Below are 27,847 nucleotides of genomic sequence, written 5' to 3'. Positions count from 1 at the left end.
ATAACAACCAAAGAAGAAGAGGGTATACAAAAAGAATTCAAGTAATTTGTTCAACATGGAGCCACTCTGGTAAAATAAAATGACATTGCTAACACAATCTATCAATCTATCAGATAAATTCCACTAAAACCTTATCAAAGAGAAAGAAAGGGAAGGGAGGGGAGGGAGGAGAGGGAAGGAAAAAAAGGAAGGGAAGGAAGAGAAGGAAGGAAGGAAGGAAAGAGGGAAGGAAAAGAGGGAGGGAAAAAGGGAGGGAGGGAGGAACATACTTAGCCATACCCTACAAAGACAAAATAATAATAATAATAATAATAATAATAATAATAATAATAATGAGAGGATTACTGCAGAGTAAAGGGCTATTACTTTTTGAAAAAGAGCTTAAAATTAATAAGCAATCAAAATTAATAAAATTATGGTGAAGATGCCAGAAATCACACCTCTACATCCAGGAGCCTTGGAACAAAAGATGGTAAGACAAGGACTAAATAAGAATTAGAATGAGGTGGCGAGAAGAAACCTTATGCTCAGGTGGGAAATGTGCTTAAGCATCATCAATAGCATTGCGACTAATATGTACTGACTACATCTACCAATGCCATTTGTTGGGAAACTATTATCCATGGGTCCCTAGTGTTTCAGCACATCTTACAAGCAGAGAAATTGAATGTCCTGTTGTCCCAAACTGTATTTTCAAGGATGTTTGTACAGTGAAAAGCTTTAGAAAATAAAGTGTCTCCCTCCAGAAAGGTGTGCTCACTTTCCATCATAAAAGATTCAGGTGCCCTAAGCTCAGGGTCCCTCTCCTGTAACGTAGCCCATTGTATATACAGACCTCGCCCTGCCATCTTCACACTGCCCTTGCAAATTGGGGGTTAAGAAATGACAGCAAGAAAATGTGATCCTTTGGTGACTGCTATTGCTATGGGTTAAAAAGCCCTTAGTCTCTGACCCAAGAGTCTTATGTGTTCCACAAATACCTATGAAACTGGTCGGCTAACTGGTTAGCTTGTAAGTGGGGTAAAATCTCAGACCCTTCACAGTTCTTCACAGACATAAGCATTTTATAAACACTGTGCCCTAAGTATTACACTATCCTATAAGGTGAGTACTCCTATTATTTTCATTTCATGGATATATCCATTGAACAAATATTTATCAAGTGCCAATTATGTGCCAGGCCCTCTTCTAGGTGCTGAAAATAGAGCTATGAAAAATACAGAGAAAAGTCCTTGCCTGGAGCTTATGCAGTAGATGACAAAGTGAGTAAAACAATTGAATTAAGGCACAGAGAAATTAGGTACCTTGCCTAGGGTCAAGTAATGCTTATAAGTAATGGAAGCAGGTTGCATCTGGGCAATATGACTCGCCACAGCCCACACTCTTAACCACAACACTACAGTGCCTCCAATGTTGTGGAGGAAAAAAAGCCTAGCCATGAGCTTTCCGAAGATTAGTGTACTTAGAATCATCTGGCACTACGTATATTACACTAACAGAAACCAGGACTCTTGGAAAAAAACATCTGACTGCAGGTTTGGAGCAGCAAGATTGGCCTAGAACATCTTGTTCTAGAAAGATGCAAGAAAGCTAATCAAGAATCCTGGGATTATATCTGAAGGACTCAAAGAGTAACCTAAACGGGCTTCCAAGGGGCCACATTTGAGCATCACTGAAAGTAACTGCAGTGGGTGGCTCGTGCCAGGTGGCCCTGGACAGGGCACAGGCTGTGGCTGAACTTGACCTACTGCAGGGCCCCTCTCAGGAAGCTCCAGGCTGGCACACCCAGTGGCCAGCTTCAGACCGAGCAGGAGCATCGCCTGCCACCTCCAAGGACGACACACCCTACAGGCAGACTGGGCAGGTACCAGAGCCCCGCTGAGGTAGATCCTGCTCCGTAGGATCAGCCCCTGCACAATAGCTCCTCCACTGTAGTCGTGGCCAGTCTTCACAACCAATCAGCCTGAGGGTCAGTCCTTCCCACTGATGTGCAAACAGCAACCAAGGCTCAAAGGAGGGCAAACATAACCCACATAAGGGACACACCTGGACCACCTGATTCTGTTGACCAGAGAGACTGAGCCACAGGACACCTACTTCATAAGGCCACTCTACTAAGACTGGCAGATACAACAGCTCTACCTAATACATAGAAACAAACACAGGGAGGCAGCCAAAATGGGGAGACAAAGAAACATGTCCCAAATGAAAGAACAGAACAAAGCTCCAGAAAAAGAACTAAACAAAATGCAGACAATAATCTGCCCAATGCAGAGTTCCAAACACTGGTTATAAGGATGCTCAATGATCTCAGTGAGAACTTCAACAGATTTAAAAAAAAAAACAAAAAACATAAAAATGGAGACAGAAAACATAAAAGAGAACCAGTCAGAAATGAAGAACACAATAACTGAAATGAAGAATACATTAGAGGGAATCAACAGTAGATTAGATAAAGCAGAGGATCCAATCAGTGATTTAGAAGATAACACAAAACACCTAATCAGAACAGCAAAAAAAAAAAAAATCCAAAAAATTAGGATAGTTTAAGGGGCCTCTGGGACAACATCACACATACCAACATTCACATCATAGGGGTACCAGAAGAAAAAGAGAGAGTGGAGGAATTAAAAACCTATTTGAAGAAACAATGACAGAAAACTTCTCTAACTTGGTGAAAGAAACAGACATACAAGACGACCAGGAAGCACAGAGTCCCAAACAAGATGAACCCAAACCAGCCCACACCAAGACACATCATAATTAAAATGGCGAATCTTAAAAGCAGCAAGAAAAAAAGCAGTTAGTTACCTACAAGGGAACCTCCATAAGACTGTCTGTCAGCTGATTTCTCAACAGAAGCTTTGCAGGCCAGAAGGATTGGCACAAAATATTCAAAGTGATGAAAAGCAACAATCTACAATCAAGATTATTCTACCCAGCAAAGCTATCATTAGAATCAAAGAACAGATAAGCAGCTTCCCAGACAAGAAAAAGCTAAAGGAGTTCATCACCACCAATCCAGTATTACAAGGAATCTTAGAGGGACTTCTTTAAGACAAAATAAATAAATAAATAAATAAAAATAAGAATAAAATGTCAATAACTACACATCTATCGACCATTACTTTAAATATAAATGGATTAAATGCTCCAATCAAAAGATGGGGGGCTGAATGGATAAGAAAACATGACCCTTACATATGCTACCTACAAGAGACTTACTTCAGATCCAAAGGCACACACAGACTGAAAGTAAAGGGATGGAAAAAGATATTTCATGAAATTGAAATGAAAAAAAAAAAAAAAAAAGCTGGGAGCAATACTTATACCAGACAACAAAGACTTTAAAACAAAGGCTATAACAAGAGACAAAGAAGGACCCAGTAATCCCAATTCAGTATTTATCTGAAGAAACCCAAAATGCTACCTCCAGGGGATGTGTGCATCCATATGTTCATTGCAGCCTTATTTACCGTAGCCAAGATGTGGAGTCAGCTGGGGCATCTGTCCGTCAATGAATGAATGGATAAAGAGGAGGTGGTACATACATACAACAGAATGTTGCTCGGCCAGGGAGGGAATGGGTTCTACCCATTTGCAGTGGCATGGATGGACATGGAGTATGCTCAATGGAGTATGTCAGAGAGCGACAGGCAGATGCAATGTGATTTCGATTATATGTGGAATATAAAGAACAAAATAAACAAACAAAACAGAAACAAACTCACAGATACAGAGAACATTGATGGTTGCCAGATGGGAGGGGGTTTGGGGATGGGTGAAAAGGGGGAAGGGATTAAGAAGTACAAGTTGGTTGTTACAAAGTAGTCAAGGGGATGTAAGGTATAACAAAAGGGATATAGCCAATAATATTGTAATAACTACGTATGGTGTCAGATGGGTACTAGATTTATTAGGGTGATAGATGGGAGGGAGCTTGGGAGACAAGGTGAAAAAGGTGAAGGGATTAAGAAGTACAAATTGGTAGTTACAAAATAGTCATGGGGATGTAAAGCAAAGCATAGGGAACATAGTCAATGATATGGTAATACCTATGTACAGTGCCAGGTGGGTACCAATCAGGGGGATCACGTCCTAAATTATATAAATGTCTAACCACTATGCTGTACACCTGAAATTAATATAAAATTATATTAAATGTCGATTGTAATTGAAAAATTTTTAAAGAGGAATAAAAGGTCCAAGTCTCCAGGTATTAAAACAAGTAAGTCACGGGGATGTAATGTACAGCATAGCGAATATAGTCAGTAATATTGTGATAGCGTGGTACAGTGCCAGCTGGTGGCTGCACTTATCACGGTGATCACTTCTTTAGGTGTATAAATGTTGAATAATTATGGTGTACACCTGAAACTAATAAAATATCGCGTGTTAGCTATACTTTAACAGAAGTCTTTTAAAAACTGTCCCAAGAGGTTCTGGCGCTTGCCCAGCACCTAAGCCCGGCTCTCATCACTCTCTTACTCATTGTGCGCCTCGTCTCTTCCTGGTCCTAGAACATAATCACCAGGCTTGCTGCCGCACTGAGGCCTTAGTGCTTCTGTCTGTTCTGTCTAGAAAGATATTCTCCAATATGTTTACAATTCAACACAAATCTCACCTTCGGAGAGGCCTTCCCTGAACTAAACTTACATCCTGGCACCATCCTGGTACTCTCTAGCATAGTGCTTCTCAAACTACCTTTGATGAAAGGAGCCTTTAAAAAAATGTTCTTCTCCAATCCATCGTTGAACTATTCTTTTGTAAAATACAGTAAAAATGATTTTCTTTAAAAAATGGAATAAAAAGATATAAAACATAAGACGAAACTACAATTATTAGCATCAATGGTCACAGATTTTCTCTATCACACTACTGTAGGTTGCTCCTTTTCTGTGCTTATCCCATTTCCAGCTGGCACAAGTGTCCACGGATTGGATTCCAACACAGCTCCAGCATGCCACCTACCATGCTTTCCCTTTCACAGCACTTAGCACACTCTAGAATCGTTGTTCACTTGTGTGTTTGTCTGCACCAGACATTGTCTGGGCACTGGAGCTGCAACAGTGCATGAAAAAAACAAGATTCCTGCTCTCACAGAGCTCCCTTTCTATGGGGAGGCCCAAGGAGGGTGGGTGATGGGTCAAGACCACAAGACAAAACCGGGATTTCACTCTGGTCTGACTCCAAGGCTTGTCCCTGGGTTCTGAAAAATGCTCAGCATTTATATAGGCAGTGAACTGCATAAGTTCATATGTATCATCATTTGTTCCTGAAAATACTGCAGTCTCCTACTATACATTTTCAGTTTACGCAATGGTCAAATATTTTTATCAAAATAATTATTTCTAAATATGTGTCCATTCAGATATCAACTTTGAGGATCTCACAAGGTGGAAGAATTAAACTACATCTTCAACCAGTATCTGGAGCCAACAATAATTTCCTTAGGCCTCTTGAGCTGATAACTGAAAACAAAGTCCTATTGAGAACACACTGGTGCGTCTCTGTAACTAGCAGATGTGGGGCTGCATCCTGATAGGCCCAGGAGTATCTCACTTACGCTCACATTCTCGCCACTCCTGTTCAACCAACGCACCTTCTCCCCCAAAACTCTCCCTACTGTTCTTATTCCCAACTATAAGTTGAGAAAACTGAGAATTAGATAGATTTGGTGAATATTTCAAAAATGAATCAATTAACATATATTTGTTAAAACTTTATTCTATTAAAACAGTGTTAAATCCTTACCAGTGATTCTCAAATTTGGGCTGGTGGTTCTACTGCAGCCAAACTGGCATTACACCATGTAGACACCAAGTGAGCACATGGACAAAAACGTGAAGAGAATGTAGGAAAGGGGAAGCTGCTCATTTCAAAAATTTGCAGGGACCACTGTCATATTTTATGTATGATGCTATTAGAATATCATTTGTGCAGCAATTCAAAAATCACCTGTTTACCTTATCGCAATGGAGGACTGGGCCTATCCATTAAAAATAGCAAAAGTGCCGATTAAAGGAACCTGGCATAAATCTACCTATTCAGTTTAGCTGGTTCCAAAAATAATGCCGAGGGAGATGTTTAAAAAGTCCATTAAAGCATGTGAGTATCTGCAACAACCTAGAAGGAGGGGATCTGTAACAAGCCTCTACAGTTACTTACTTCTCCAGAAACAATGTGCTAGCTGCCTTCCTCTAACAAGTTAGACAACGCCAGAACTTCAGCTCTACATTTGGTGTCGCCTCCAGCTGCCTTCAAGCATTTCCTCTAATACACACTGAAGACCATTATTTAGTTTTGTTTACTAATTTAAAGGAAAAAATCTATTCTGTCAAGGACTAAACACCACACAACTACCCACACAGATTCTGTACCAAGATCTGATTCATCAAGGTGTAGGACTAAAATTACTAGTGGACTCGTACTAACATTCTCTAGTGTTGTTCTTTTAACCACATGGGCACCTAGAAGAAGTCTTTACTTGGGCATTTGCCACAGTTCACAAACAAATATACAAATACACATATGGATGTGTATGTATTTAAATGTGGTGTTCTGCATGTGAGAAATTTGATACTTTAAACTAAAAGTGAAATCTGCTACTAAACATTAGCTACACTGTTTAAAAACAATAGTAGTTTTAAAATTTTGCCAGCTCATTAAATTATTCTAAATGATTCCTGCTCTAGGTAATCATACTTTATATATTACTATATATCACATCTGCTTGATTGGTTTTGTAATGGCATCATTTAAGACCCGAGATAATCTTCATTCACAAGTAAAGTTCACAAAAGAAAGCTGAGTAGGTTGCTTTCAGCGGGTTCTCTGTACACCGGGCAGGAGGGAAGGACAGCCGGTAAAATTTCTGGACTCGGACCAAGGCCAGACCCCACGTCTTCACATCCCACTCCAGCTCCACCCTAGGGGGCTGGGCCAAGTCACAGTGACTGGCGAGACCTGTAAGGTGCTTGGGAAACAAGTTCCATTCTTCCTATTCACCGCTTGGCTGGCATCCGTAGCTCTCCAGATTTGACTTACCTGTAGCCCCACTACTCACAGTCACAAGCTGCACTGTCATCCAGCAGACCTAAGCTACTCCTGGGACAGGTGCCATGCTCTCATACAAACTACAAACTAGAAGAAGCACAAACATGGCTCACAGTGTCTGTGCAGAAAACACTTAAACGATGAGAGACACAGCGCTAAGTGCTTGCTCTCCATCACTTCACTGATCTGCCCACAAGCCTGTGAGGCCCATCCCATCACCATTCCCAGTTTGCAGAAGAGAACACTGAGGTGAAAATGAAGTTAAGACTCCTTTGCCTAAGATGACATGTGAAGCAAGTAAAACAGTAAAGATTTAAACCCTGGGCTGTGATTTGAGCTGCCTTTCTGCCACTAGAATAGGTAATATAAAATAGCATCCCCATCAGGATGGAACAAGCAATGGTTTCCAAGCTGAAACAGCTTTATTCGAAGGAATTATTATTTTTAAATGTTTTCAATAAGGTCAATTACCGAAGATTAGAAAATTGTGGACTTAAATTAGCACTCACATTTCAGAATCACTGAATGTAACTGTTGACTCTAAAACCCCAGAAAACAATACCCACAGTAATTTGCTCAGGAAAGCAGAGGAGTCAAGCCTCCACGAGCCTTGCACAGCTCACAGCTCAGTATTGACCCAGCCAGCCCCGAGTCACACTGACAAATTCACTACGTGCACACTCAGGTTGGTCTCTCAGGCTGACAGCTCTCCACATTTTTAGAGGCCACATGCCCACTTCCACGGAAGAGGGAGGATTGAAAAGGATTTAAAGTGAGAGGGCCTTGGTAAGTAGGATGAGGGGACAGAGCTCCTCACTGCGCACAACTGTACATGGGTTGGATTTTCTTACCTAAATGCTCAGAATTCCCTCCTCAGATACAAAGTCCAATCTAGCTAAAATTCATCAATAGTCAAAAAGAAGTGATTTTGGCTTTTCCATATTTCATACTTTACTTCCAACCAAAGGTAATAAATATAAAGCTGCCTATAAAAACAGTATCACAAAAACTTTCTTTGAGTCTCTCCGGCTGCCTCATTGAAATGTTTGAAACTATTCTGTAATGGTCACATAATCAATCACCCCTTAAGTCCCACAATAAATGCTCTATCTTGATATGGAAAGGGTCATTACTGAGGTAAGAAAAGGTAGCAAGAGGTTTCAATTCTTATTATTTTCAGCAATAAAATATTTTCCACATAATTTCAGTTCTAAGGAATTCAACAATGGTTACTGCCTCATCTACAATGGCTGAGGTTTTGTACTAAGTGCTGCAGAGGTCTCAAGGTGCGCAAGCCAGGTTCTCAAGGAGCTGAATGTCCAACAATAAGGATAAGCCAATAACCACTCAATGGTAACACACCGGGTAGGATGGGGGTGGGGAGGGCACACCTGCTAAAGATCCAGGAGGCCTTCCTCAGGTGCTGACAATCTGGGCAGGCGGCCCGGGCAGGACACCATTCCCAGAAGGAACATGGCGGGTAGGTGAGAAAGGGAAGGCAGTCAATCGTCCATTGTGGCCAATCTCGTGAGACACAGAAAGGGAGGAAACTGTGATGCGACTTTGGAAGGGCTTGAATGCTGGGCTGAAGCACTGAACTCACAGCATTAGCACGATGCTCTAAGAAAACAGATCTCAGATTTACACACACTTGTAGGAAAGGCTGACTCCACGTGAATCAATAAGACTGCAAATCCCACGACAGGGTTGATGAGAACATGGACAGGAACAGTGGTACTGAAAAGGGACAAGGTTAGAGCAGAAAAACAAGAGACAGACTATATGGTGATAAACTGGTCTGAGAGAAAAAAGGGAGCAGAAAACCATTCAAAGGGAAATGGTGTTTTGAGCCTTGGCAGCCGAAGACAAACCAAGCTAATACAAAACTAGGTGGTGGCGTGAAGGGAGTGGCGGGGTGAGGAGCGTAGTGTTCTTTTTTACCTGTGTTGACTTCGAGATTTAGAGAACATCCAGCCAGAGCTATCAAATGGACAACTAGAAATGTAACCTAATCTTATCTTTGGAGGGTTAGTTTTCCAATCCATAAAGTTGATTCCCCATTCTTGATGATTGTCAGAATCAACTGGGGAGCCAATTCGAAGCAAAGACCCCAGCCCCCCCTCCCCACCCCCAAAACATCCTGACAACGTAGATGTGGATAGGGCCCAGAAATGCCTATTACTCGGAAACCAAAAATGGGGCTGCTGCACCACGGTCTCCTGCCTTTATCGTTCTGAATATTCTTCTACAACATAGGCACTTTGACAGCCTTTGCAGAATGTGAAACAAGTACACCCCTCTGGAGGACTGGAAACATACTTTCATATCTGAAAATCATTACTTCTCGGTCTGTATTCCACTGGTTATGGGAAATGGCTTTGATATTCCACTACATAAGTGATGGTTTAGGTCTACAAACAAGTATCAACCACTACAACACAAAGACCAATTCTGCTCACAGCTTTTGCGACCAAGCTAACTCATGACTCCACGAATACTAAGCTGATGACAGCGTATAGAAAGCAGTTTTCTTCAAACAATGGAGCTTGGTGAGATTATGGGATAACTTGCATAATCAAATGTAAACCTTTTACCTCAATAACTTGAATATGTTATCTCCAAATCTCCCCACTACTCCTATCTCCAATTCTCTTCAGGTTCAAGGCAGAGCTTAAGATCATTAAGCTCAGGAAGGCAACTCAACCAACTGAAAACATTCAACCTGCAATTTTTATTAAAAGCACAAAATGCTTTTTATTTTATTCTGTATTTTATTCCCAATGACAATAACCAGAGAGGGGGAAAAAGAGCAAGGGGGAATGAAAACCTGGTATCACAAGCCATGGGAATTTTATTTCTTAAATGTTTGTGATAAAAGAGCAAACATAGTTCACTATTAGAGTAACCCTAAGCCCATTTATTACCAGTTTTCTCTTTTGAAAAAAAAAAAAAAAAAAGTTAGACGATCTATTACACACTCACTATCTATAAGACACTGTGCTGTTTTGACACATTTCTCATTAGATTTTTGCAGTTACACAACTGCAAAATCACATTATCTTTTCTACAAGTGAGAAAGCCACTGCATGCACAAGTTTCTGTTCGAGGTCTCACTTCTTTGTGAGGGGCAAAGCTGGAATTGCCTCCCAGTGATTCCTGATGGCAGTCCCTCTTGGCTGTAATCCTAACGACTTGCCACAATATGGGAGAGAACCTAAACCAGGAGGAAAACAGCTTGTCTTTGAAATGGTCCACACGTGATTATTTGTTCTGGATCCCACCTGTGAGCAAGCTACCTCACTTTCCCTTACAGTGTGTGTGTGTGTGTGTGTGTGTGTGTGTGTGTGTGTGTGTGTGTGTTCTCACACATAAGACTGAGCTCTCTCAGGAAGAAGGAAGTGTCACTCACCACTGACTCTCTAGCATCTATCACTGCCTGCCGCAAGGAAGGTTCTTAACAGTGTTATTGAATGAACATGGCCAAGTAATCTGCTAGGGATTTACCAGTGGCTTTCACATCCCTGGTCCCATAGCCCAAAGGGGGTTTTGGAAATGTATGGAGGCATTCTGCTTGACACAACCATTAGGGGACGCTGCTGCTTATTGGATGGAAACCAGAAAAGCTAGAGGGACTTCAATGCCCGGGACACACAGCCAATAATCTCTTGTGTCCCTCACAACTTTCAAAATTCCTGCTGGACATTCCTGTATGGAGGGGGGACTAACAACAAACAACTTTTTCTAATTATCTGAGCACAGAACCTAACCAGGTTTTTACATAGGCACAAAGTATATTTTATTCCATATTTAACCAAATTGGACCATTTCAAAAAATTATGACACCAACAGCATGCTCACTAGTGTTTACTGAGCCACCCCTGCCACCCACAGGTGTCTCAGTCTGCATCTGCAGCCATCATGTCTGGGGTTCCATTTTGGGGACTCGCATCTCAGCACTTCATCAAATGCTCTAATGCAATAGCGCCACATCTGCACATTTACATACAGAAACACAAGTTCTCCTGCAAACTATTTTTCTTTTGTTTCTTTTTTTTGGTTGTAGTAAAAACATTTATGAATTTTTTTTAAATAACGTGTGCAGTTATAAGATACGTTATCTATGAATTTCATTTTAAGACTGTAAAGCCATCAAATACACATGAAACGGCCATAAAGCCACCTGAAATAGTAGACACTTAGTGAAAGTACTATATATATATATATATATATATATACTGTATTACAATTGTAAATGCTCAATATATATCAATAATAAATGAATACAAGTCACTTTTGTAATTACAAGAGGTGCTCAAAGTGGTTACCATCAGCGTAATTTTAATAGTTTTTTTGCTTCTTAAAACGTGTATACATTTTTTTGGCACCCTCTGTGTGTGTGTGTGTGTGTGTATGTGTGTGTGTGTGTGTATGTGTGTGTGTGTGTGTACCAGGGGAGCCACAAAAATGTATACAAGTGGACACTTTGGTCAACATTGCTCAAGCAGTAGTTCACCGTAATCAGAAGTGTCTGAACACTTTGAGCACCTCTTGTAATTGCAGAAGTCAAACATAACTTGCATTTACCTTTTGTTATCGGTATAGATTGAGTACTACAATTTTAATACAGTTTCTTCCTTTCTTAAAATGTGTACACATTTTTCTGGCCCCCTCTGCGTGTGTGTATCTGCACATTCTCAATCCAGCATGACGCAAGTCACACTAGGTCGGCAGTGCCCATGCCTCAGGAAATGCAGACTTACCCTCAGCTTTGTCGCAGTTTGGACTCTGTGTATATGACAGGAGACTCTCATAAGAGATCAAAGCACTTATGTATTCTATACTTAAGTTTTCTTTATATAAAATCTTAATTTAAAAATTCACTGTAATTTCTGAAGCAACAAAGTAAAACGAATTAAAAAGAATTTTAAAGCAAGAAGAAATGACATTAAAGTATTCACAATGCAAAAATTTTTTGAAAACCTTATAAAGAAATATGAAAAATAAAGTTGGGGGAAATATGCCTCATGATTCTTAAAGGTCATTTCCTTACAGAATATTTTTTAAACACCCACATATATACAGTTGCTTAAATCCAATAAATAAATATTACATCTAAAAGTATTGAACACTAAATTATATCTTTAAGCATTTTCTACCAGTTTTACTTATTTACCAATCAACTTGCTTTGTATCTCTAATTCTTTTATCATTATGATAAAAAGATTTGATTTTTATACCAAGCTACCAGTAAAAATAAAAGACAACTACGAGCGAAAAGTGCTACACACGCACACTTTTTTGTTGTTTTATTTTCTTAGTCATGAGTGGGGGACATACATACAGCTTCCTCTACACTGCTCACACATAGTAATAGGTTTTTTTAAATCACACCAATTTCTTTGACAAAAATCAATATTAGAACAAAGATTCATTGTTTAAAACTCTTGGTTACCACATGGCTAACCACGTACAGAAGGGAAAATCAGTATAGTCAAATGAACATATAGCAAGACTGAGCCACAGTAAACACTGCTTCTGACCAACTACAGTAGATCAATAAATGCTATTCTGTGGGTCACAACCACTCCTTAGCAGTCTTTGGAATTATCAGCCTTCACTTTACTAAAAAGGACAAGAAAATACGTTTAATGATATCGATAAAGACTTTGGTTTCCTTTCTGAGGTAATTATACTTACCTGGAGTTAACAAAAGTAAATAAAATCATGGTAATTTTGAAATATGTTTTTAAAAACCTATTTCATCTTTTGTCCAGGAAAGTTTTAACTATAATTAGCACAAAGGAAAAAACCTGATTTGAATTTCACCTTGTTTTCCTTTTCCTATTAACAGAAATGATAGTACCTAATGACTTTGTCTAAAAATGTTGAAGCAAAAAAAAACCTAGATAAACAGGAAACTGGTCATTACATTTTTGAAAATGTGTTCTATTTTCTAATATGCCTTAAGCTTATCAGAAAAAAAATCCTAATTCCAGGAAATCTGTGATTTAAAAAGTATAAGAACCCAAATTAAGATGCTGTGTCTTGATTTGCTAAAAAAGCATGTATCTCAATGGTTAATTTTACTTGAACTTCATTGCACATATATTCTATAATAAAGCAAATATTTTGGTATTTTAGTCCTTTTGTCTAATGTTAGTGGGAAGCTACTGAGCAACTTTCTTCTCATGGAATTAAACAGGCTTTTAAATTTTTCTTGGTAAATAATAAATTCACAAAAAAGTACATTGTTGATTTCTCATGTACTACGTGTCTCTCCATTTTCCACAGAATGGAAGTATAAGACAATATAAACTATGCTGACAATTGAAATTTCAAAAGTAACATTAAATAGCCACCCATTTTATTTGTAACTGTGGAAAGTATGTGACAAAATAAGTAGACAACAATTATCATAAAATTCTAAGATGACAATTTGGGGCACTTCAGCAAAAACAGAAACAATGTTCAAGCTTTCATATAAATCTAAGAAAAACACAGTGTTTGGGTCCATAAATTTGTAAATGCTAGTCAGTGACACAATTCAAACAGACAATCTTTTGCTTTACCATTCTAAGATTGTGTGGGGGAAAAACAATTCTCACAATGGTGTTTTATTAAACGATGGTGTTCTTACAACTGCAAACCTCAAGTGTGATTATCAGGGACTAAAAAGGGCAGACGCTCTATGCGTGGGCCACCTGCTGGTGTGTTTCCCTCACTGCACTCACAAGCAGCCTGTGCTGTGCACACAACCTTGGACTCTAATGGGTTTTACTTTTGGTGTCAAGACAAAAGAGACTCGACACTTACCAAAATTGAGTGGCAGTTAGGTCACAAGGCACAGCTCCACTCAGAAGCACCTAAATTCACTGTTGCTAAACACAGAACTCACTCCTGAAATGGACCAGAGCAGGTCTCTGTAAGGCTTTTGTCTCTTCAACAGGTTTGACACCTACATACACTACGCGTTGAACCCAAAACAAATTCAAAGTAAGTACAGATCACACAGCGAGACTGCCTGTGATTTATTTACCTCTTGCCTAGCTCTGAGCAGTTCAGAACAGAGCAAATTTAACTACTAACAGGACAGGCTGAACTGTCAGCAAGGTGTCAATAGGTGCTCAGTGTTTAAAAACAGAAAAAAGTTAAAGAGGTATATACTCTGTTAAGAGGAAACTTACAGAACGCCAATCTTTATGTCAACCAAAATAATTCTCAAAGAGATACTCAAATTTTTATGAGAGCAGAACATGCCCAAAGCATACCTTTAAGAGTAAAATGGCCTGGCAGCTGGAGCACATTAGACAACAGCCATGATAACCCTAATGGCGACGATGGTGAGGATTACAGAAAACTTGACCCTAAATGGATACTTGCCAAAAAAAGCCAGTGCCAGTGGAAGCCTTTAACTAGTAAAAGGGTCAGGGACGTGAACTGCCTTGTCCAGCAACAGTCCGACACCCCTCCTCCAAGTTTCAGTGATCTCTTCAATGCAGAACCAATAAACTCAGCATTAAAGAAAAGCTATGCACAAACTCACACCTCCTTATAACCATGACTCCATCACTGGTTTCCCGGGGGGCATACTAGGCATGGCTGCAGAGGCTCCTCACCCTCACGTCCAAGGGCTGCAAGCTCCTGACTCATCGCAGGGACTCAGGGCTGCACAGCTTGCCCAGTGGAAACAATGAATGAACAGGAAGCCTCAAAGGATGGCTCTGTTCATCTTCCAGCCCAGGCCGTTGGTGGAGGCTAGGCTGCTATTAAAAGACTAAAAAGTTTCCTGAGGAAGGTAGGTAGTTTTAGGGAAAGACCATTTGGCTGGCAGGCAGAGGCTCTTTTGCCAGCTGTTTCTCCAGCTCCCTGTGTGGTCTTGAGTTAAGCTGCTAAGCCTGACCACGTCAATGGCCAGGTCTATAAAAATGACTACATTTCCCGTAAAAAGGCTGCCTGGTTCTGCACCATTTGCCTTCACAGGGGAGCGCTTCGGCTTGAGAAGCTCCAGCTCTGCTGTGAACACATCAAAAAGTGAGACATGGGCTCAGGACATTGTCACGGAACATTTCCTCAGAGCAAATCAAAGGGTGCCCATTTCCTGAAACACTCTAACAAAAGATAATACGGCTTTAATTTTCAAAACTTCCTAATTCTAGGTGCTACCATGAAATAAACAGCATCGTAAGGGACACGATGACACTGCTTTCTTCTCTCTTTAATGCCATCTGTTTTTTAATGATACATAATTGACAAAAAATATATTCGTTTTAGGTGTACAAGACGTGACGGGAGTCAAAAGGTACAAACTTCTGGTTCTAAAATAAATAAGTCCCGGGGATGTAATTACAACATGTGACTACAGTTGACAATATTGTATTGCATATTTAAAAGTTGCTAACACAGATTTTAAAAGTTCTCATACAAGAAAAACATTTTCTAACTATGTATGGCGATGGATATTAACTAGACTTATTGTGATCATTTCACAATATATACAAATACAGGCACTGCTGTTATATGAGGTCTGCAGCAAGGTAAGGATGACAAAGGAAAGTACTCCTTAAAGAAGCCGTCTTTCTCTTAGTCTCTCCTCAGTCTGCAGGGCCAAGAGGCAGATAGACGTAAGCTTCAGTTTTTCATTCATTTCTTCAAAAATTTATTATTAAGAAACAACAAGATTTGTGGAAGGATACGAGCTTTCGAGTCAGCAGGCCTGGGTTCAAACCCAGTCTGCCATTTACCACTGGGAGATTCCTGTCCTCATCTGTAACAAGGAAGCAACGCACATCACCCCACAGCTCTTCACCGTAGCAGGTGAGGAGAAGGTATGTGGAATACACTAAAGTGGACAGGCACTGCGCTGAGACCCAGACTGGCTAATGAAAGAAGGAAAAAAGAATGCAGAACTTGTACCAGGAGCTAGAAGGTTCACTTTCTCAATTATGAGGAGGAATCGGAATATGTGTTACGTATGTACACGTATACATATACAAATATATGTAATTCCTAAGAGAGCATATGTTTCCTGAAGGAAGGGCTGTCTTGTTAACAGGTGTCTCATCACTGCCTGCCTCTTAACAGGAAAAAATATTTGTTAGGAAATATGTCCTAAATACTAAAAGAGGCCTTGAGGGCCCCACTATGAACTAATGTACTTAGTTTCTCCTTCAATGACACAACTTTCAATCAGTTTATTTCTCCTTTCCACAATATGAAAGCATGATAGGACTCTTCAACGAGTAGGAGGTCCAAGGTTATATCAATTTTTAATCCTGCCCAGAGATCACTGAACTAGAAACATAAAGAATGAGGGAATTGACCAATAAAGAAAAGTAGAGCTGCAGATAAGAACTGAGTAAGGAAAATTGTAGTTTACTGATACAAGGTATTTTACAGATTCAGAAAATTATGACTGACCAACTATGTAAAGCTGTAAACTATTAGAACTGTAGTAACTTCTATACCACATCAGACTTTTCATCAAGTTCAAGAAAAACTAAGCCTTGGACACTTCTTGCTGTGGCCAAGTTCATGGACCCTAAGCCTGAAGCAATATACTAGTCTATAAGGAGCCTGTAGCCTACCTCGAAAACCATGCTCAGGTAGAATGGGAAGAGACAGAAAACAGCCATTTGATGATGTCGATAATTCAGGTGAGGCAAATATTTGTACTGCTACCCTAAGGAGAGGACACAGTATCCTTACCCATTTGAATCCCTAATTTCTACAATAACAATATACTCATTTCAAATGTAATTTCAATATTTTAAATATTCAAAAATGCAATTTGAAAATGAAATTCCGTATGTCACATAAAAGACTTTATAATACAATATTATTCATTTCTTATTGGTCATAATGGTATAAATATTTAGTCTAATTTACTTTGTGTTTTTAACTTTCATGTCCGCAAATACATGGTATTGTTTATTTAATAAATGAGATGTCCCTTAAAACCCTTTTAATGAAAACAAATTCTAGTTTTATGGCGATAAAACTAATGGCAATAAAGAATAAGTATTATGCTAAAATAGCTCTATTACACCTTAACAGGAGCCCAAAATGAATTAACTCCCTGACACAACTGACAGGCAGCTCGAGAGCTTCACAAAATGTTAATCATGTAAGATGTCATTCCAATGGCTTCCCATTTCAACTGGAATACAATGTAAGCTTGGCCCACAAAAGCCACCAGCGTGTCCCCTCCTTACTTCATGCCTTGAGAGGCTCCCTTCTCCACCTGCCGTCTCCCCCCCCCAATACCTCCTCCAGGCTACCAGCTCCTTCACTCCTACGACACCTCGACACCTCGTCAAAGGCCTTCCTACCAACAACTTAACACAGTACCCCAGCCCGAAGCCCAATTCACTCTCTATTCCTAAGATTTTCTTTGTAGTGTTGTACTATCATATGTTGAAATTATCTTCCTTTAGTTCAGTCTCTTTCATTTAAGCATAAACTCCTTAACAGCAGGACTCTTATCTGCCTGTTCACCACTTTTCAGCAGTACCGAGAAAGAGTACAAAGCACAGAGCATATACAGGAAATATTTGTTTAAAAAAAAAAAATGTGTAAAGTCTGAGAATTAAGGGTTGCCACAAGATAAAGGGTAAAAAAAAATCCCAAACCAAATAGTAAATGCTCTTCCATAGCAGATTAGAAATATGTAACTTTATGTTACACATATGAATACTGTCATCTGGAAACCTTACTCCAGATACAAATAGCTCTAGAATGCATTTATTCATTTATTAAACAAATATTTACTGCACACCTACTATGTGTCAATATTCTAGGCAGTAAGGATCCCAGCAGGAAACATAATCAAAGTCCCTAAACTTGGAAAGTTTACACTCTAAACAAGGGAGATGGACAATAAACAAATACACATGTCAGGGGATAAAAAGTACCATAGCAAGAAGTCACATTTGGAAAGGGAGTGAGGAGGGAGGACACTGATATCTAAAATAGAATTCTATCTAAAACGAGGGCAAACCATGTGGATATCTGAGCTAGAATGATCCAGGCCGTGGGAACAGCAAGTGCAAAGACCCTGAGCTGGGAGTGTGCTTGGTACACCCAAAGAACAGCCAGGAGCCAGTGTGGCTGAGGTCAGCAGGGGAAAGTGGTGGAAAATGAGGTCATATAAGCGGGAACTGTTTCCTGAAAGGTTTTAACAGGACTTTGGTTTTTCTGAGTCAGATCAGAAGCCACTGGAGGGTTTGGGGGAGAGGATGACATCACCTGACTTACACTTAAAGACTCACTGATCACTACTACATAGGAGACAGATCACAGAGCAAGGGTGAGAGCAGGAGACTAGTTAGGAATCACTGAGATACAATTGAGGGTCTTTGCTATACAAGTATGATAAAAAATATGGTGAATATTTAAATTGAAAAAATTATTACAGTAAAAGACACATTTCCATTAATCCCCCTCAAAACAGTCCCCCTCACTTTGAACACACTTATCCCATCCTCTTGCCACTTTCTGGAGCAGTTCTGGAAGTCCTCTTTCGTGTCTTTAGTTGCGCTGTCATGGCTGCCTCCATGTCCTGAATCGATTCAAAACATTTTCCTTTCATGGTCCTTTTGACTTTAGGGAAGAGCCAGAAGTCAACAGTGCCAGATCCAGTGAATAAAGTGGAGGAGGAAAACACCGTAATGTTTTTATTTGACAGAAATTGCCACATACCAGAAGCAATTGTGACATGGAGCATTATTATGATGGAGGATGATTTACGGCACACTTTAAAACACACCTTCTCTCATCCATAGCTCACACCCGACTGACTGCACCGAACAAGTTGAAACTTGTCACACACTGTTACTAAGGTTTGACGCGCCACTTCCCGTATTGACGATCCCTGCCTTCCCATTGGACGGCACTCGGCAGCAGCATTCACTGTATTTTGTGATCACAACAAAGGCTCCATCTGTGTCACACCTCACTTCTGGTACAGCAACTTCTGCCAAATAAAAACATTACGGTGTGTCCTCATCCACCTTACTCACCAGATCTGGCACCGCGTGACTTCTGGCTCTTCCCCAAAGTCAAAATGAGCATGAAAAGTAAACGTTTTGAATCAATTCAGGACATCGAGGCAGCCATAACAGTGCAATTAAAGGCACGAAAGAGGACGTCCAGAACTGCTTCAAAAAGTGGCAAGAGGATGGGATAAGTGTGTTCGAGGTGAGGGGGAGTATTTTTAGGGGGATTGATGGCAATGTGTCTTTTACTGTAATAATTTTTTTAATTTAAACATTCACCATATTTTTTTATCACACCTCATAGACTAAGTGCTTGGGATATACTGCATTTATTTTAATGACTTAGAAAGCTTTGTTTTTTCCAAAAATTAGAGCTATTTTCCAAATAACTAAGATTTCCAGGAGTCTAACCTCTAACTAAATAGATTAGGCTATTAGGGTATGCTATTAAACTCAACAATAAACATTTTTAGATACACAGTATGAACCCTAACCATAAGAAAACTGAGTGGCTAATTAATATCAGACAAAGTAGATTCAAAACAAGGAATATTACCAGAGATAAAGAGAGACATTTTAAACTGATAAGCAAGTGACTTCATCAAAAACCATAGCAATCTTTCTTAATGGTATACAAACCTAATGACAGGGCTTCCAATAAACTAAGTGAAAAAAAAGATGCATGAATTCATGCACCAGGTAAGTATACTCCAGAGCGAGTGGGCACAGCCTCTCAGAGACACCCTTGGAGTTTGTCAGTCAGTGTGGCCTACTTGGGGTGAGAACTCCGGAAGTGGACGACCCCAGGGCCATAGGCCATTGCTCATTTTATTCTAAGCTGGGGAGGTACCATTTCAGTGCTCAAAGGGCTGCCACCCTGTCGGCTTCCATGAGGCTCCACATTATATACTTTGGTGTTCCGTTTGTAGTTTGTCTTCAGGCCTGACCACACCCCACCGCAGCATTCTGAATTAAAGCAGGGAAAATTCTTAAATAAATGAACATAACACCAACAACCTGAAATCTTGAAACTAAATTTTATCTTGAGCCATATGATGCTGTCATTTTTATGGGTCAAAATGGTTAACTGAATATTGGTAATTTCATATGGTTTAGCCTAATATGTTGAAAAGAACAACATAAGGCATCTTAATTGATGGTGATTTCATTCGTAACTATAAACAAGCACTTATACTACTCAGCAAGCGTAACTTCTGGAGTGACAATTCAGCCACACTAATCTCATATTGCTACTCCCCAGGAGACATCCTTAGCTTCACGTAGATGGACTATGTATTGGGTGCAAGCTCTTCTCATGTGGTCATTAACGTTCAGCTCAACCCATTGTGCAGATGATCGATATGGTAATGAGAAAATGTCAGATTACCATAGAAAATATGTAAGTATTCTGAGTATTAAAAAGATGTAATTTTTTCAAAACTATTAAGCCTTGTAGTTTCAGGGGGGAAAAACAGTAATCTGTTTGTACCCAACTCAGTATATACCATGGGGTACTTTCCAATGCTGTTACTACAGCCATTATTATTGTTGTTAATGAACATAACCTTATCATAAGTAATTACATTGTGACTAAACGGCGGTTGCACCCACTGGCGCTCAGTGGCTCAGATGTGGCCTTCACCCACCCAGTCCTTAAGACTGCTGCCATATTCTCAGTCTCTCTCTCACTGACAGATACAATATTCTCTAACATGTGTGCTCGACATCTGGTTTTAACTCGAAGGTCTGCGTGACCTCCTCAAAATTCTCTGCATGCCTTTGACTAGGAGGAGGGACCTGTTGTATGTATGGGAACGCAGTCACCTGATGAAAAGCAGGGAAGGCAGGAACAGTCATGGTCGCCCGGCTCAGGGACGAGATTGTCACTTACATCCTGGCAAGGCCAGGAGGTACAGAGGAGCTACTGAATTGACCGCACTACCGCGTGGTTGTGGTTTATCTCAGTAGAACCTACTGCTTCTGACTTGAAACTTCTCTCACTCTAAGAAAGATGCGCTGTGCTCTTGCTTCTGCACCACAGCGGACAGAGTGGTTGGAGGAGAGGAAGAAATGAAGTAGCTCCCCCAAATCATGTGCACGGTCCTGGAGAAGCAATTCCGGCCGTTTGTACTTGACAGGTTCTGCAGAAAGTCAGCCTGAGTCAAGTAGCAAAGGCACCTGGATGAGGGCTGTGCACCCCCTTTTGCCAAAAGTATTCTGCTGTATTTTCATTCAAAAGGTTTCTAAGAACTTTTTTTGGTGTGTCTTAAATGGTTCCTACTTGTTAACTTTATAGGAATGTGTGTTCATAGGAAGCCTGTTAATCAAATTGCCAACATAAATTACTTTTCCTCATTTCTGAAAGCTTGTCCAATTAATAAAAGGCTGATGCTTATGTACTGAAGTTATGTAAGGCCACTGGGGGGCTGGAGGGAGTTACATTTATTGATTCAATGTAGTCTTTCCTGTCACTTTGAGGACATTTACTCAATTTTGAAATGAAAAATGATGGTAAAATTGGAAAAGAATATGTAAGGAAAGAAATTTATGAAAGACAATTCCCCAATTTAAAAATAATACTGCCTTCCCTGTCAGGCTTTGCTGCCAGCTGTTCCTTAAACTCGTGTGCTCTGCCCAATGGAGCCAGCAGCAGAGTCCTACACAGCAGGAAACCAGGGCATTTATTATGGAGTTCCTGTTAGGACTTATTCTTAGACATAACGAATGCCAAGTTTCTTTAGACACAGTACAGTAGGCCCACTGTGGAAGCTCTGTATGAATACTGGTGTGACATTTAGGCTGCAATTTTTGTTTTATGTGTCAAGATGTTTTTAAATGACTTTTAAAATGTCTTTACAATGTTTTCTGTAATGATTTGGAGAAAGCAGTTGACTTTTAAATGAATTTGTGTTTTTAGAATCGCGTCTAATTGGTATACCAAAGAAATATAAGCAGTTTAGGTTGGGTCAATGATTCTGTCGTGTTTTCTTCCTATGTGGCACATTCGGTTAGAAAACCTTACAGTGGCCCTTTTAGGTAGAGAGTAGTAGGGTGGAGGGCTGGGAGAGAGCATGGGGGAAACATCTTCAAATAGCATAAGAAATGAAAACCTTTGAATGTCACATAATTTCTTAGGAAAACAAACGCATTTTATAAAAATGTCTTTGGGAAACAAATTTATCAGTTTATCAGTAGATAAACTTAGTGTGGACGAACAGAGATCAACATTGGCCATTTTTCTTCCCGGGGCAGTAGGGTGGGGTGTAATCTCCCTTGAGGTGAAGTTGAGGTATCTCTGAACAACTTGACTTTCAAACTTCATTAACTTGGGTGACATGCATTCTTAAAGAAAGCTGTTTCTGGGAGTGACAAAACTAGTACCTTAGGTACTCTTTCTTTTGACAGGCTCATCCTTTGTAGCATTTTCTCCGAAAGTGCCAAACATGTCAGGTATTAGGTTCCTTTCACAAGCTTTGGATGAGCCAGTAACAGAGATTATTTTTCTATCACCTTTATGTTGTCCTTCCTGCAGGCAGAGGAAATTTCTGCATTGATGGTTCTGGGCAGGTTAGAAAATCAGGGATCATCATACATGTCTCCTTATTCTACTGCCAAAATGTGGCAAACTACTTACACAGCTCTCCAACTTAACTGCAGCACTCTAGGAGGTCTGACAATTAAGTTCGCAAACTTGTTGCAACAATGTTGCTAACCTTTTTTGATATCAGAGGGATTATTCATTATGAATTTGTACCAACTGGACAATTAACCAAATTTACTATTTGGAAGTGCTGAAAAGGCTGCACGAAAAAGTTAGACGAAAATGACCTTAACTTTTTGCCAACAATTCATGGCTCTTGCATCACGACAATGCACCAGCTCACAGGGCACTGTCTGTGAGGGAGTTTTTAGCCAGTAAACAAATAACTGTATTGGAACTCCCTCCCTACTCACCTGATCTGGCCCCCAGTGACTTCTCTCTTTATCCGAAGATAAAGGAAATATGGAAAGGAAGATATTTTGATAATATTCAGGACATAACAGGTAATACAACAGCTCTGATAGCCATTCCAGAAAAAGAATTCCAAAATTGCTTTGACGGAAGGACTAGGCAGGCACTGGCATCAGTGCATAGCTTCCCAAGGGGAGTACTTCAAAGGTGACTGTAGTGATACTCAGCAATGAGGTATGTAGCGCTTTTTCTAGGATGAGTTTGCAAACTTCACTGTCTGTCTCCATATGTTAGCCCGACTTGTGTTGGGGCGGGCTGTCTGTTATCTCCCACATAGTTGTCACAAGGCCTAAAGCCATGATGACCATTTGTTTCTATAATAAAAATCAATCTGCAATAAATGTGTTTTGACAAAGAACTTTTTCTAATACTGACATTTTTTATGTGTAAAGTTTTACAAAGGAAAATAGTAATGACTAATATGTATTGACAGTTTACTATCTAACAGGTATTGTTCTAAACACTTTAACATACTTTTTCTCATTTAATTCTCCCAGCAATCTCCAAAATGGTAGATGGATCTCCATTTTACAAATGAAGAAGTTGAAGACACAGTATAACTTGGGTAAAGTCACACTGATAATAACTGGCAGAGCTGAAGCAACCAACTCAAAGGGTTGTAGGCTCTGTGGTCTGAAACACTAAATTATTCGCCCTCTGCTTAACTCACCATTAGTTGCATATAAAACTTCCTCATTAAAAAGTTCACCTCCCCACACAATGTGATCTATAGATGATGTATTACAGAATTGTACACTTGAAACCTATGTAACTTTACTAACCATTGTCACTCCAATAAACCTTAATTTAAAAAAATAGTTCACCTCCCAAGTCCAATCCTACAGCAAACCCCATCCATTCTGCCTCCAAAATATATTCCAAACCTGACCTCTTCTCACCATGTTCTCTATGTCCAAGTCACAATTGTCTGGTGTCCAAACTATTCTAAAACATGCTATCTGCTCTCCCTTCTTCCACTGTTGCCCTCCACAGTCTATCTTCCATTCTGCAGTCAGAATAGGCTTGTGGAATCTCAGATCAGAGTATAATACTCTTCTAGTTAATACCTTCCACTTGTTTGCGGTTTCAGTTAGAATAAAACCCAAACACTGTGCTAATTCTTACAGGTCCCGAATGACGTCGTCCTTGCACACATCAGGCGAGCCCAGGAGGATCTTACACTGGTGGCTTTGCACTTGCTGCTCCTTCCTCTCGCATACTGGCCCCCAGACAATTGCGTGGCCGACTCCTTTTCAGGGTTAAGTCCAAGCCTTCAGGGTTTTTGTCTGTTCAGGGCTGGGGCGGGGAGCTTTTACATGTGTATGAGAAAGAAGGTTTTTGGATAACAATATAGTTTCCTTAATAGATATATACTGTTATGCATGTGCTCTGTTACATCCTCAGTCAGTTTGGGCAGATTCTCTTTTTCAAGCAAGTTGTCCATTTTTCATTAAAATAGTTTCATGGTAGAACAAAAAACATAAAAAGCATAGACATCCAAATCTGAAATCTGATTTCCCAAAATGTTGCTTTCTCTGCTTTGGATGGCTCTGGGGTGCTACCGCAGGTGGGCTTCATTGACTGGCAAACACAGGGGTGCCTCTAAGAAGCACTTAGAAGGCACCAGAAGCTGTGGCCACTCACTTAAGGGAATACTTATCTCTTGCATGAATTCATGAATCTTTTTAAGAGCTCCTTGGTCAATTCCATAGTAAATAAGGAAAAACAGCTTGAGCACAGTCCAAAGGGTCATTTTATCTATTTCAAACCTAACTAGTCCACAGTTGCCTGAGTTACAAGATGCAGAAAATCCTAAATCAGTGCTTCTCAAACTTTAGCCTGCAGCTGAATCACTCACTACCCTGTCTCCCCGAAAGTAAGACCTAGCCAGACCATCAGCTCTCTTAATTTTTGCTCCAAAAGACACATTAGAGCTGACGGTCCAGCTAGGTCTTATTTTTGGGGAAACACAATACTACCCATGAGAACAATTTACATACCACCATTAAATAAAAGTAAAAATGGTTCTCATATTCAATCCCTCCTTCTCTTCTGTGATGGAAAGCCTTCCCATTTGAAGGTTCTCCTGGGAAGATTGCAACAGTAACACTGCCAGAAGCAATTTTCTTAAGGACTAAGGGGAGTTACACCAGTAATTTCCTCTGGGTAGGAAAAAATTGAGAACATTTCTCTAAAACAAAATCTCAGAAATCAAGAAGTTAAGTGTAGTTTGCCAACTGAGTAGCTTTATTCCAAGCATGTGAAAGACCTAGATGGGGACAGGTGAGCTGGGAAAGGTGGACAAGCATTTCCTATCCCAGATTAGAAAGAATCCATCCATCATCTTAAAATATGATCTGTTCTATCTGCAGCTGTATCACAGCTGAACAGTGCAGCTAGCTTAACATTCACTATCCCCAGTTTTATGGATGACAAAATTGTCACAAAGGAAGGCTAAGCAACTCACCTAGGGATAAATATTAAAATGACAGCAATGATGAAAAAGGAAGCTACTATTTCTGATCCCCAGGCCACACATTTTAGTCACAGGAGAACTGGCTAGAGTGCTGTATAGACAATGGACCTACCATTTTCTCACTGCTTTCCAGAGCCACAGACAGGTGGTACTGAGTGCAGTCCACGTGTTTTAAGACGCTTACAGGGAACTGCCTACTGATTAGTCTAAACATTTTCCTATAGACTGATAGCAGCCCAGGCTGTGGAAAAGCTCAGGGTAGCTGAAATACCCAAAGGGAATTAAAAGCACTTTAGAAAATAGCATGCCAGGGTACGGAAATTGGAGAACCCGCAATTTTAGAAAGACCATTTTTTACTATTTTCTTCAAGGAAAATCTGCACATTTTTGGTAAATAACTGTTACTAACTGAATTCAAAGGTCCATTGAATGCACTTCATTACGAAGACTTGGAAACATCCATCTGAACACTCACTACCACCATCCTTATTTACAGAAAAACAAGGGTATCTGAGGGTAAGGAGATCTAATAGTCTAAAGCAAACATAATGATTGAGTGGCCACTGCTGGCAAAGACGCTAACGTGACCCTGCAGTCCTGTCCCAAGAGGCAGAGCAGGTATCTGACTGAACCAAACCTCAAGCTCAGTTTTAGAAACCCCTTCCGTCACTTCAAGCTGCCATTACTTCTGAATCTCCTTCTCCTTAACTGAGAGTGAGGGGTCCACTCCTTAACAGTGCAAGTCCTTAACTGAGAGCTCACCAGCCCATTACAAAGCAAAAAAAGATAATGTCAGATAAGCCCATGGCTCAATACACAGATTTCTTATAAAATCTGAGCTTACTTTCTAACTATCCTAGTAATAAAATATCCTTTATTTTAAATGACAGTAATATTTAGTATTAGTATAGGCAGGGTTTTTGTTTGGTTGGTTTTAGTTTAAATATCCCTAGGTGACAAACTAACAGCCCAGTGTTGAACCCAGAATTGACACATATTGCGAGGTAGGAGGAGAAGATGCTGCTAAACATTCCCTTCCAGATGTGATGTCTCACATTTCCTCAGCTCTCTGACTAAGTACTGAATTCCTTCCCCCTCTAGGGGGAGCAGTCCATGCACAACAGACCATAGTCCTCAGCCAAGCCGCAGTCAGTAACAGGCAAGCACCAATTTGTGCCTAGTCTGACATTTTACAAGTGTCAAGTAACAAAATAAAAGCCACGTTCAAATCCTGAAATATAATGTATCTTTAATACATATATATACACACACAAACACGTACAATTAAATAAATTAAACTAAATTAATTAAAGAAAACTTGTGGAAAAATTCTACTACTTACGTTACTTATATTTATCATTATCAAACGTGCATTTATTAAAATCTCTAAATTGGATAAGTGGTCCTTAAAAAAGGACAAAATAATATAAACAGATTTTAAAAATAAAGGAAAAAATTTATTTTGGGGGTTTTAACATACCACAAAGCTTAAGATAGATTCTTAAGCTATTTCAATAAAACAAGGGCACAGTGGCTAAGTGCCCAGCTCAGCACTACTGCTGTGAGCCACATAAAGACAGACAGAACATATGCTTCTTACCCATCAGGACATGAAACCAAGACCCAAAATATCCAGTCAGAAATAAAAAATACAATAACTAAAATGAAGAATACCTTACAAGGAATCAACAGTAGATTAGATAAAGTAGAGGATCAAATCAGCGATTTGGAAGACAAGGTAACAGAAAACACCCAATCAGAGCCTCAAAAAAAAGAATCCAAAATAATGAGGATAATTTAAGGGTACCAACATTCACATCACAGAGGCACCAGATGGAGAAGAAAGAAAGCAAGGAATTGAAAATCTATTTGAAGAAATAATGATGGAAAACTTCCCTAACCTGGGAAGGAAATAGACATTCAAGCCCAGGAAGTGCAGAGCATCCAAAACAAGATGAACCCAAAGAGGCCTACAACAAGACACATCATAATTAAAATGCCAAGAGTTAAAGACAAAAAGAAAATCTTAAAAGCAGCAATACAAAAGCAGTTAGTTACCTACAAGGGAGCTCCCATAAGACTGTCAGCTGATTTCTCAATAGAAACCTTGCAGGCCAGAAGGGATTGGCATGAAATATTCAAAATGATGAAAAGTCAGGACTTACTTGTACAACCAAGAGTACTCTACCCAGCAAAGCTATCATTTAGAATCAAAGGACAGATAAGCAGCTTCCCAGAGAAGGAAAAGCTAAAGGAGTTCACCAACACCAAACCAGAATTACAAGGAAGCTTAGAGGGACTTCTTTAAGA

General features: G+C 39.8%; 1 protein-coding gene across 2 annotated transcripts in view; it reads right to left on the bottom strand.

Moving 5' to 3' along the window:
* The window catches only part of GMDS (GDP-mannose 4,6-dehydratase), a 649,419-nt gene that overhangs the window by 588,509 nt on the left and 33,063 nt on the right, over positions 1 to 27,847 (bottom strand). The gene's annotated exons all lie outside the window — the stretch shown is intronic.

The sequence above is a fragment of the Rhinolophus sinicus genome, chromosome 14 (assembly GCF_057876585.1).
Source record: "Rhinolophus sinicus isolate RSI-liver-muscle chromosome 14, RSI-T2T, whole genome shotgun sequence".
NCBI lineage: Eukaryota > Metazoa > Chordata > Mammalia > Chiroptera > Rhinolophidae > Rhinolophus > Rhinolophus sinicus.
This window is presented reverse-complemented; position numbering and strand designations above follow the sequence as displayed.